This window comes from Helianthus annuus, chromosome 5 (assembly GCF_002127325.2).
Source record: "Helianthus annuus cultivar XRQ/B chromosome 5, HanXRQr2.0-SUNRISE, whole genome shotgun sequence".
NCBI classification, from domain to species: Eukaryota; Viridiplantae; Streptophyta; class Magnoliopsida; order Asterales; family Asteraceae; genus Helianthus; species Helianthus annuus.
Window position 1 is genome coordinate 133,679,133 of NC_035437.2, and position 13,891 is coordinate 133,693,023.

Sequence of the window (13,891 nt, forward strand, 5' to 3'; positions counted from 1 at the left end):
TTCTAATATGTTTTCTCCCTGGATGCACATTTCATCCTATTCACAGCACGAAGCTCGGCCCTCCCTAGGCTCCAATTGGGGAGAAATTCCACTACGGCTTCTTTTCTTAGCGACGTATTAGAATAGAGAATTTAGAGCAAAAATTCTCCGAATAGAGATAAGGGTATTCCTATGTTAAGTCTAGACTCAGAAGCTCAAGGAATGTGCTACTGTGTCACTGAGATTAAACACCAAAGGCTAGTGTTTAATTCACTCAATGTTGGCTATGATACCAACCTGTCACACCCCTATATTTCCACGTATTACCGGTGGGCCCGGTGGGGAGTATCGTGACGTAGTTGATATCATCATGGTCAAACAACACAATATATAAATGCACAGCGGAAGCAAAAGATAAATATATTACAACCCGATATAAAGTAATATCAAATATTACAACAGAATGTAAGATGGATCCACAGGCGGATCTAAAATAGAAAGATAACACTGTTCAACAGACTTTGACATCTAAAGCTTGCGAGACTTGATTATTGATGCCTGGAGTAGCCAACCTATTACATATAGTACCTGCATTTAGCCTTTTTGGAAAATACGTCAGTTTACACTGCTAAATACAATTAACTGACTCATTTTGAAAAGTTTAATAATATTGATTTGAATGCACGTGGCACAATCTTTTATAACTTGGGATAATTATTTGAATATAGTACTTGTAAACAAATTACATGTTCCTTATGTGTTCAGTAGCCCGATCCGTAGACTGGGTTAAAGATCAATAGACACACCACATTATTTATTCATTTATGCACTGACGGGTGTACGCCTACACCCCGTGCTCAGGTAGTGGCCATCTCGTAAGATGATGCCAAGGATATCCGGGACATGGTCATTAACCCCCCAAAGGCTTTAAGCAAACAAAGCATTTCAGAACGAGCATATCAATGATTTAACCTCTATTCGATTAAAGATTCAATGCTGGACCAAGCGGTATTTTATATACCGTACCCAAGCCCGTATAAGGGAAATTAAGTTAAAAGTATTTACCTGAGCTAAATATAAATTCAACCCCAGCCGTATATCAATTCAGCAAGTACAGATAGCTTTTACTGGGCTCCTAATCTGGAACGAAGGTTTTTAATAACCTATTAGAATCCTAACGGGTCTTTAATTAAATCTTGACTTAGGCCGGTTAATTTTCAAAAGGAAGATACGGTTCAAACGCATGATTAAGCGAAGACCGGAATAGAATGTGATTTAGACCCGACAAGTTTGAAGACTTGCCTTATATGGTTAATCTAAGCACATTCTGAATTTTGAGATAAAACCGATAAGGTTTGACTCGTTTCGGCTAATTTATGCAAACTAGTTACATAAACCAAACCGAACGCGCAAGAGGTGTAACGGGCTTCCTAAGTTAATATTCCTCAAATATGTTGTGACATCAGTAAGATATCTTCTATTATGCCCGAAACGAATTTAAACTCAAACTATGCACCGCAGGGGTATTTTGGTCATTTACAAGGTTATAAAAGAGTTTAAGTATTAACCTGAGTTACAGGTCTGATATAATCAGCAAAAATACTTAATTTATGAAGTTATTACAGTAGGGTATTGCATATATCTGAAATTTATCAATTATAACCAAACTATGCACCGTAGGGGCATTTTGGTAATTTCCCATAAGCCGAAAGCTCAAAACCAAAGTCTGAGTTAAACAACTTTTGCTTACTGTTAAAATATTATAATTTACCTAAAATATCAGTAGCAAAAGGTTTGGGGTCAAAAAGATATGTAAAACTCATTTTATAGCCCAAAAGGGCAAAACCGACAATTACCGAATCAAGCTTATAACTCTAAGTTATGCTCAGCCTAAAATTAATTAAAAATCTTCAAAAATCCCAAAATATTATATTACATCAGTGGGTAACAAGTTTGATATCAAAAAGTAGGTTTAAATAGGCTATATGCTAATTATGCCGTTAAATCGCTAAAAAGCTTTCTAATTGCGCTAATGAGCATAACTCTCAATCTACACCTCAAACTGATGTCAAATTTTGGTTACAAGCTTATAAATCAGTAACTAAGGTTTCCTCTCTTTTACCTTTTTAAAAATCACGTTTTATGGTTAAAAGGGCATAATAGTCAACATATGAGCAATTAACGGAATCATGCATATTAATTGGATAACTAATGAACCAAGGTGTATAATCACAGAGGGTTATACTAGCATGTAACCTGGTCCTAAGGAAGCTCTAAGGCATTTCCATATCATACTAAAACGGGTCAGAACTGAAGTCAAAGCAAAAGTCAAAGTTTTGCGACTTTCGGTTCCGAACCGGGTCTAAACAGAAAATTGTCGGATCAAACAAGTTTAGACCAGTTCTTGCACTTATTACCAAGTTATATGAATGATAAAATAGGTTACACGCCTTCTACAGTGCTAATTATGCGTTAATTCGAAGATTAGCATTCTGTTGACTTTTTCTAATCAACTTTGACCCGACAAATGGTCTAGTTAGAGTGGAAATCAGAGGGTGTCCTTTTAAGGGTTTATTGCCCACATGAATACCAACTTATAACTACTTTCAATTCGACTAATCACTAGACCATTAATGATTAATCGATAAGTGAAACCTTAATTACGACGGTTTGACTTTTAGGCTAATAATTAAGCAAAACTCAACTAAGGAAGGTCAAGGGTACTTACCAAAGTCCTATGCACGATTAGTGATCCCTGGGCAGAGCTCTTGAGCTCCAGAAATGACCAGAAGATGATTGAGAAGGAATGATCAAAGTTTGCAAACATTGGGGCTTTATATAGTGTTCTTGAATGCTTAAGATCATGACAAATCATGCTATACATGATCCCTGATGATTAACAAGTGTCCCTAAGGCCTAAGAATTAGTTTAGGCAACTCTTGGAAGTGTTAAAGGGCAATACATGTTGCTTACAGGGGCTGAACAACCAACTGAAATGATTTTCTACATCTGGGCGTGCCAGGCGGCCAGCGTAAGTGTCTCCCTGGGCTTACGCGACCCGCTTGAGGGTGGTGGTCAGGTTACACAAGTTTTTCAGTTTGCACCCTTGGCTCTTGGTTCTTCGAAAGGTCAACCACACTTTGTTTCTTGCATTTTGAGCCCCTCTTATTGACTTATAAGGGGTTCATGACTTATACCCACTTTGTTAAGTTCTTGGTCACTTCATGTTACCCGAAAAGTCATAATTTTCAACGTTGACGCTTTAACCCCTCGTATACGAATTTGATCATAACTTTCTCATACGATAACGGAACTTTATGAGATTTTTATCGTGCATTCTAGTGAGCATAATTAATCGTTACAAAGCTTTGGGTTTGCTAAAAGGTCATTCAGAGGTATACTTTAAACATGTTGACACATTTAACCCCTGTAGTTTGTAATCTCTCACTTTCTTTCATATTTAGCTTCGTATGATCCATGATTTATTCGTTTGAAGGTATGAGCATCCTGTAGGGTTACTGTAAAGTATATTTATCCCTTGTTGACATTCTGAACCCTTATGTTCCCATGCTTTCCCTGTTTCTCAACTTTAGTCCCTCTAGAGTATACTTTCACATGTTCAAACTTATGACACGTGTCAATACATTATAGGACGTGAATTTTCGAGGTGTTATAGCCTTCTTCATTGGGTATATAAAATACATTTGGCAGAGGTTTTGATCATTACTGTGACAACCCGAACATTCAAGGTTAGTGGCGTTTAATCTTGGATCTCAACTTTCGTTGTTCCTCGCCATTGTGTTAAACGTCCTGTGTTGTCACGAGTCTGTTAAAACTCTAAGTATGTTAATTCTATAAACACTCGTAACCTTATTAAACCCGTTAACGTAAAGCATGATAACATATGTGGCGGGAGTAGGGGCCTAGTCAAGCCCGATAGGTTTTGTAGATGTGGGGCAGCTAGGAAGTTAGCTTATATACATTAGATCCATAAATCAATAATCCAATTATATCAGACACACAAGTTACGTAAATTAACAACTTAATAGCACACCTTTTACCTGCCATGTGTTGGGCCTAAGCCCATTGCTTTGGTTGTTAAGAAAATCGCCCACATCGTGGCCATTATAGTTCCTTGATTAACAAGTATACGGAATATACTTTCTTATAAGTTGATTAGCTTAAAAACCAACGAACAAACCCCATTGTTCCCTGATCGCACGAAGTCAGTGGAGACCCCTCCTCCTCTTGAGTAGCATCTCATTCTGTCACATCTCTGGTTAGTGGCCTTTATCTATTTGGTATTCATGATCGCAGGATATTGTTATATATGTTGTTAAATGAGATTGATGATTATTATTTAGTGGCTATATGTGAATTCAGTTGGTATGATAATTCGTGCTGGTAATCTGCTTGTTGTTTGCATGAAGGCCAAGGAGTATTGTTTATTATTTGCGTTGTGGGTATGTGATAAATCGTTAACATATTTAGGGTGTTAATGGTTACTCTAATTCAATTGGACCACAAGAATACACCATTAGTAATGAAGTTTCAATAAAATATAATAGATTTTCAACAAATAATGGCCGACAATATTAATACCCTGCATGCAAATTTCTAAAGTTTGTAATTAATGAATTAACTTAGGTTCAACTTTGTCACATGCAACCCGTTTTGATTGGACCATTAAATCTGATTGGATGATTATTTTAAAGAGATAATGTGTTGAATTGGAGTGCACCTTGGATTGTTGTATATGTGTTTTGTATGGGGACGAGGGATATGGGCTTCACACTATAGTCAGGGCCGGAGAATTAATAGGCCAACAGTGAAGCAGCAGATTGGTCACAGTGGGCCGCTCAACCGCTGATGATCATTCATTGGGCCTGAACCCCAACCGAGTCCCAGTAGGCCATATACCATGTTGATCAGTGTAGTTGTGATGTTTATGCTAAAGGTTTGTGGGCCGGGTGGTTTGGGTATTATGAGAGGGGCCGCACTGTGTTGTATAGGGTCAAACAGTAAATGGATGGGTTACGTAAGTGAACATGGATGATATGAACTATGGTTATGTGCGTATTTATGAGATGTGAACTGTTAATGGGTTATGTAAGAATGGGCATACCTAAGGTCGAATACTTATTATCAATTGTGAGTGCTATGTGTTGTATATGCTTACCATCTGTGGAATATATATAAGAATAAGAACGGAACTGACTGTCATTGAAACTAAACTAGGGTTGGGAAATCCACAGAGATAAATAAGTAGATATCTTACCGAGCAAACCAAAGGTGAGTTCACTGCTCTTTTTGCAAGCATGCATCCCGGGGAGGGATATTGGGTAACGTTCCGGGGAGGAACGCTAGTTTATTGGGATGTTTGTTATTATTACTCAGTATCTATCACATAAGACCCCTTACATCTACCGACAGTTGCCAAGGAGGCAACGAGGTTATTAGTTGATAGCGCTATTAGGTTTGGCACCCTCACACCGTACCAAGGAGGTCGGGCGTGAACTAATTTCCTTAAAGCATGACCAATGTTTTGATAGATACATTGGGGTTGGGCAAACACATCTTGTAGCCATTTCGGTAATCGAGTTAATAACAACATCAAATCAAATTGTTAAACTGTTTTACACATGTATCTGGTAACTAAACTCGGTAACAAAACCTTGAACTCACCAGCGTTGTCTGACACACTTGTTTGCATGCTTGTAGGTCGTTAGCTGTTTGCATTGGAACTTGCTGTCTGGAGTAGCTGGAGAGGTCATGGGTCGACTGGGGGAATTAATGCTATTGATTTCTTGATACTATATATTGGTTTTTAAACTATTTAACTTCGTTTAATTTTGCTTCCGCTGAATACTTTGGTTTTCTTTTGAACTTGGATGGTGTTTTATTAATAATCAAGAACTTTATTTTAGAAACATGTATGGGTTCTATGTAATTAGAGGCTCATTGCTGGTACGTCACACGCCTATCAGGGACACTCCCTAAGTGGTATTTTTGGGGTGTTACAGTTTGGTATCAGAGCCACTGGTTATAGTGAACTTGGTTTTAAAACATTTTTATAAAACCAGACTATAACCGAACAACTTCGAAAATCGACCATGACACTCAGCTCCAGATTGCAAGGTTCGTCTTCTGTTTACTTTATGCATTACTTGTTTAGTAGTCATACACTTACAGTTTGCACGAAACGATATATTAGCTACTATGGTGACTTGATAGTGTGACACTACTCTTTGACTTTTGTGAATCATAATCCTGTAGTACTCACTGTTGGCTATTTGAATGCGGGGGAAACTTTAACGCAAGTTAAGAGGCACTGAGATGAGCATGCAAAGCGCCTTATTATTATGGGTGCACACATAATGATAATGTGGGGTGCATGTAAGTCCCAGTGAGGCTTAACGAACGTGAGAAGGATTCTGCCCTATTGTGTGTAAACTTGATAGTTGTAGATTTTAACGTGACACTTGATTTTTACCTCGTTTCGACCCTTAAGATAGTTCCCTTCTCTTATATAGAACCATGAGTGGACGTGGAGGAGGCCGAGCTGGTGGACGTGGCCACATTGCTATGACGCAGGCCGAATTAACCAATTTGATCAACACTCGTGTAGCTGAAGCCTTAGCGGCTTACCAGGCTGGTACGATATGTGCCAATTACTTTCTATCCTTGTGTAGTAAACTCAAATCTTACTTGTGCATTGTACGTTCTTTCGTTTTAGGTCAACCTGCGAATCAAAACAGTCCACCTGCTCCACCTGTTTGTACGTTCAAAATGTTCATGGATTGTAAGCCACAGACCTTCAATGGGACTGAAGGGGCTGTAGGACTCCTGCGATGGTTTGAGAAGGCAGAATCGGTATTTGCGATGTGTAACTGTCCTGCTGGGGACAGAGTGAAGTATGCTACGGGCACACTCGAGGATGGTGCCCTGCCATGGTGGAATACCCAGGTTCAGATGTTGGGTATCGAAATGGCAAATGCTACCACTTGGGATGACTTTAAGGAGTTGATGAGGGAGGAGTATTGCCCTCGAGATGAGGTACAGAAACTAGAGAATGAGTACTACAATCTGGAAATGCAGGGATCTGAGATTGAAGCATATACGAGGAGGTCCAATGATTTATCAACTTTATGCCCTAACTTGTCTCGACCCCCACATCGTCGAATTGAGTTGTATCTTAAGGGCTTAGCACCAGCTGTTAAGGGGTACGTTACTGCTGCAAACTTAGACAATCTGCCCCGTATCATTCGTTTGGCACATAAGATTACTGACCAAGAGGTCGAACGTGGCAACCTGCCGCCACGTGTTTCTGCTACTACTTCGACTGCTACAGCCACCACACCTGCCAGTGATAACAAACGCAAGTGGAATGACACTAATAAAGCAACCAGTGTAAGTCAATCTCATAAAAGGCCTGATAACAGCAACAGCCGTAGTTTCAGTCAGTCTTCTTCAGTTAATCAAGGCCAGGGCAGCAATCAGAATCAGGGTTCTTATGTGGGAAAGAAGCCACAGTGCAACAAGTGTGGCTATCATCACTATGGGCAGTGTGTCCGGACTTGTCGTAGATGCGAGAAGGTGGGCCATGAGGCCAAAGACTGCAGAGCCCCACAGCCAAAACAGCAGCAACAGCAGAATCAGCATCACCAGCGACAGCAAAGGCAACAACCACAGCAGAATCAGGGTGTTAAGAAAGGGTGTTTCCAGTGCGGGGATGAGGGTCACTTCAAGCGGGATTGCCCTCAGCTGAATTAGAATGCCAATAACGGCAACAATGCTGGGAACAATAACAACAGGAACAACAACAATGGGGGAAATGGGGGAAATAGTGCACACGGGAGGGTGTTCACTATTGGCGCTGGGGAAGCTAGGAATGATGGCAATGTAGTGACTGGTACGTTTTCTATAAATGATTTATTTGCGTCTGTTCTATTCGACTCTGGTGCCGATTGGAGTTATGTGTCCTTGGAGTTCAGTCGTCAGTTAGGGTTGACTCCCACACCTCTTGTAAATAAGCATGTAGTAGAATTAGCTGATGGTAATTCGATAGAGGCTTCTCATGTTATGTTTGGTTGTAAACTCGATCTCATGGGTCAAGTGTTCGACATTGACCTACTCCCTATTACTCTTGGAAGTTTTGACGTAGTCGTTGGCATGGATTGGCTGTCCAAGCATCAGGCGGAAATTCTTTGCAAGGAGAAAATCGTGCGTATTCCTCTCCCTAGCGAAGAATCCTTATCGGTTCAGGGTCATCATAGTGGTGCCATGGTTGGTATTATCTCGGCAACGAAGGCTCAGAAGTGTTTACGTAAGGGCTACCCTGCTCTTTTAGCTCTTGTTTCTGATTCGCAGTCTGATGAGAGAAGGATCGAGGATCTTCCAGTGGTTCGTGAATTTCCAGATGTATTTCCTGAAGAACTCCCTGGTTTACCTCCACATCGTCAGGTGGAATTTCAGATCGACCTCGCGCCAGGAGCAGCCCCGATTGCTCGTGCTCCTTATCGTCTTACGCCAGGAGAGTTACAGGAGTTGTCGAATCAACTCCAAGAGCTGTTGGATAGGGGTTTTATCTGACCTAGCTCTTCGCCTTGGGAGCCCCAGTACTATTTGTGAAGAAGAAGGATGGGTCCTTTCGGATGTGCATAGATTATCGTGAGCTTAACAAGGTGACAATCAAGAGTCGCTACCCTTTACCGCACTTTGACGACTTGTTTGACCAGTTGCAAGGGTCAAGTTTTTATTCTAAGATCGACTTAAGATCAGGCTATCGTCAGGTACGAGTCAGGGAGGAGGATGTACCAAAGACAACTTTTCGAACGTGGTATGGGCACTACGAGTTTTTGGTTATGCCGTTCGGAATGACTAACGCACCCGCGGTCTTCATGGATCTTATGAACCGCGTGTGCAAACCGTATCTCGACGACTTTGTTATTGTTTTCATCGACGACATCTTGATCTACTCCAAGAGTGAGGAGGACCATGAGCGACATCTACGTCTTATCTTGGAACTCCTGAGGAAGGAGCAGCTTTATGCGAAGTTTTCTAAGTATGATTTCTGGATTCGAGAAGTACACTTTCTTGGGCATATTGTTAACAAAAAGGGGATACACGTGGATCCTGCTAAGATCGATGCTATTAGGAATTGGGCGGTGCCAAAGAATCCTTCGGAGGTGCGACAATTTCTTGGTCTTGAAGGGTACTATCGTCGGTTTATCCAGGATTTCTCAAAAATCGCTCAACCTCTTACCTCCTTGACGCAGAAGAACGTAGTTTATTCTTGGTGAACGAAGCCGAAGGATGCTTTCCAACTTTTGAAGCAGAAATTGTGCAGCGCACCGATTTTATCTCTACCAGAGGGTACCGAGGATTTTGTGGTTTATTGTGATGCTTCTATTCAGGGCCTCGGTTGCGTGTTGATGAAGCGCGACAAAGTGATAGCATATGCTTCTCGACAGTTGAAGGTGCACGAGAAAAATTATACGACTCATAACTTGGAGTTAGGAGCTGTGGTTTTCGCATTCAAGATCTGGAGGCATTATCTGTACGGTACCAAATGCACCATCTACACCGATCACAGAAGCCTTCAGCATATCTTCGACCAGAAAGAATTGAATATGCGGCAACAGCGTTGGTTAGAGCTTTTGAATGATTAGGAGTGTGCCACCAAGTACCATCCGGGCAAAGCAAATGTTGTGGCCGACGCCCTCAGTCGAAAGGATACTGCACCTAAGCGTGTGTGAGCATTACAACTCACCATTCAATCTAGTCTTCCTTCCTAGATACGAGATGCTCAGGTAGAAGCGTTGAAACCAGAAAACGTCAGGGCTGAAGCTCTACGCGGCTCAAGGCAATGGTTAGAACAAAAGGGAGACGACACCTACTACGTAACCGGATGCATCTGGGTCCCACTCTATGGCAATTTACGAGAACTTGTAATGGAGGAAGCACATAAGTCTCGTTACTTAGTACATCCTGGTTCGGATAAGATGTACCACGACTTGAAGACTACGTATTGATGGCCTAGCATGAAAGCTCACATAGCAACTTACGTTAGCAAATGTTTGACTTGTGCTAAAGTTAAAGCAGAGCATCAGAAGCCCTCGGGTCTACTTCAGCAGCCAAAGATACCCACGTGGAAGTGGGAGCAGATCGCCATGGATTTCGTTACAGGGTTACCGAGGACTCAGGCTGGAAACGATACTATATGGGTGATTGTTGACCGTCTCACGAAGTCAGTGCATTTTCTGGCAATCAAGGAAACAGATAAGTTCTTGCAGCTTGCAGCAGTTTATCTTAAGGAGGTAGTTTCAAGGCACGGGGTGCCAACTTCTATCATCTCAGATCGGCGTTTCACTTCTGAGTTGTGGCAGTCAATGCATAAATCGTTCGGTTCACAACTCGATATGAGTATCGCTTATCACCCACAGACAGATGGTCAGAGTGAGTGCACCATTCAGACGCTTGAGGACATGCTGCGGGCATGTGTTATTGACTTTGGCAAGAGCTGGGACAAACATCTGCCATTGATAGAGTTCTCCTACAATAACAGCTACCACACTAGTATTCAGGCAGCTCTGTTCGAAGCATTATACGGGCGGAAATGCCGTTCTCCTCTCTGTTGGGACGAGGTGGGTGATAGCCAGATCACAGGTCCTGAGCTTGTTCTTGAAACGTCAGAAAGGATTGTTCAGATCAGGAATCGTATGGCAGCAGCACGTGATCGTCAGAAAAGTTACGCTGACAAGCGTAGAAAGCCTTTGGAGTTCGAAGTTAATGATCGGGTCATGTTGAAAGTTTCACCGTGGAAGGGTGTTGTACTCTTCGGGAAGCGCGGTAAGCTTAATCCGCGTTACATTGAGCCGTTTAAAATCTTGGAGCGTATCGGTAATGTCCCTTACAAGCTTGAATTGCCTGCTGAGTTGGGCAATGTTCACGATGTCTTCCATGTCTCACAGTTGAAGAAGTGTTTGTCTGATGAAACGCTGGTTGTGCCGTTTCAAGAGTTGAAGATCGACGACAAGTTACAGTTTGTCGAAGAGCCTATTGAGATCATGGATCGGGAGGTCAAAGTGTGTAAACATAGTCGTATTCCGATTGTGAGAGTTCGTTGGAACTCAAGACGTGGACCGGAGTTCACGTGGGAACGCGAGGATCAGATGAAGCTCAAGTATCCACATTTATTCCCAAAGGACAAGTCCAAGCCTGGTGAACCTTAGACTAACGCAACTAGTGAATTTCAGGACGAAATTCCCAATCAAGTTGGGGATGATGTGGCACCTGAGGAAAATCCGCAACAACCTTGATTTTTTTTTTGTCAAATTTCGGGACGAAATTTCTTTCAAGTTAGGGATGATGTGACAACCCGAACATTCAAGGTTAGTGGCATTTAATCTTGGATCTCAACTTTCGTTATTCCTCGCCATTGTGTTAAACGTCCTGTGTTATCATGAGTCTGTTAAAACTCCAAGTATGTTAATTCTATAAACACTCATAACCTTATTAAACCCGTTAACGTAAAGCATGATAACATATGTGGCGGGAGTAGGGGCCTGGTCAAGCCCGAAAGGTTTTATAGATGTGGAGCGGCTAGGAAGTTAGCTTATATACATTAGTTCCGTAAACTAATTTCCTTAAAGCATGACCAATGTTTTGATAGAGACATTGGGTTGGGCAAACACACCTTGTAGCCATTTCGGTAATCGAGTTAACAACAACATCAAATCAAAATTTTAAACTGTTTTACACATGTATCTGGTAACTAAAATCGGTAACAAAACCTTGAACTCACCAGCGTTGTCTGCCACACTTGTTTGCATGCTTGTAGGTCGTTAGCTGTTTGCATTGGAACTTGCTGTCTGGAGTAGCTGGAGAGGTCATGGGTCGACTGGGGGAATTAATGCTATTGATTTCTTGATACTATATATTGGTTTTTAAACTATTTAACTTCGTTTAATTTTGCTTCCGCTGAATACTTTGGTTTTCTTTTGAACTTGGATGGTGTTTTATTAATAATCAAGAACTTTATTTTAGAAACATGTATGGGTTCTATGTAATTAGTGGCTCATTGCTGGTACGTCACACGCCTATCAGGGACAATTACCATTTTCATCTATTTTACTAAATCATCTGCAAAAATTTTGTTGACGAGATTTTCACAAGGCTCTCTGCAGGATGGAAAAATTTGGGTTTCAAGTGATTGTTGATGAGGTTTTCTCAAGGCTCTCTGCAGAAGATATTTGCCGTTTCAAATGTCTTTCCAAGAATTTTTATTCGGAATTGTCAACCCATGCATTTCAGATGATGCATGCTCTCTGAAGTGGAGATTCAGTAGAAAAGAAACTATTATCCTTTAAAGACACGTCAATTGTCATTGACGACGTAGTTGGTGGTAAGTTGGATGTTGTTAGTAGTAAAACCTTAAGTTTTCCTAACAATGTCCACTCTAGCTTCTTACGTATTCTATCTTCATTTAATGGGTTGTTGTTAGTTTCCAATGAAGGGATTTGCTGTCAGTTGATTCTTTGGAATCCAACTATTAGGCAGTATAAGGTTTTGTGTGATGACAACTTTAATTACAATCATCATCGAAACTCATATACAGGTGGAATTTATTTTGATCAGTTCAATGATCTGAAAGTGCTGAACATCAGATGTTACAGTAATGTAACTGCTGCTCGTGTTTACTCACGACGTCGTGAGTCATGGACAACAATAAATTCCGGTATCGTAAACAATTATAGTTCAAGTCGTTATTCATGGTCTACAGGAGTTTATTCTGATAAAACCATATATTTTATGTTTCAAATTATTGGTATCCACTAGGTGAGAGGAACATCGTTTGTTTTGATGTTGTTAGTGAGACTTTCAGAATGCTTCACTTTCCTGAGAATATTGTAGTCAATCCTTGCCAAGGGCATTTTTTGACCATTGCAAAGAGGTTGCATTTGATTGTTATTGGAATGTCTGCTGAGCTAACTGCTGATTTGCTCAGATATGAAGAAGAAGGCTGGAAGAAGATGTTTGTTTCCAATAATCCTCGTGTAGTGGATTATGTTGATGCACGCCGAAGTACTAATATAATTGAAGACAACAAGTGGCTGATAACAAGCAGCTGGGGGGATATGATTGAAGTTGATCTGACCAATGAACTTCTGAAATACGTCCAACATGTTGACAACTACAATGGTCCGAAAGGAGCTTTACTTATCGAAACTACTGTTTCACCAATAGATTAGGAATTAGGATCCTGTATTTTATTGAATGCTATTATCTGTTTTGACAATTGTATTTTTTATATAATTAGTTGAGTTAGAATTATTAATAATGTTTGTTATTAAAATTAAGTAAATGAATATTGATGTTTGAGAGTGTAAATTCTTGTAATATTGGCAAAGGTCTGTTTAAATGATCAAAGCTCTGTTATTGAGAACAGATGTTTCAAAATTAAACAGTGGTTGATACATCTGTTGAATTGGGTCAACTGATGGATGAACTTTGTATGCTGTTTAACACTTGTACTTTTTATAAATATTTAGCTTTGATAGTGTAAAAGCTTGTAATATTGGCAAAGGTATGTTTAAATGATCAAAGCTCTGTTATTGGGAACAGATGTTTGAAAATAAAACAGTGGTTGATAAATCTGTTGACTTTGGTCAACAGATTGATGTCCACAGATGTTTGGAACTACTGTTCAGAAAACTGTGGTTGAAACCGCTGTTTAGTTAAAATGGTGGTTTAAAACCACTGTTGGGTTAAAACTGTGGTTGAAACCGCTGTTTGGTTAAAACGGTGATTTGAAGACAGTGTTTTTAAATAACTTTCCATGTTAGGTTCAACAGTATTTTGAAGAGGAAAACTGTGTGAGAAGACAGTAGATCTTAACAAGTTAAACATC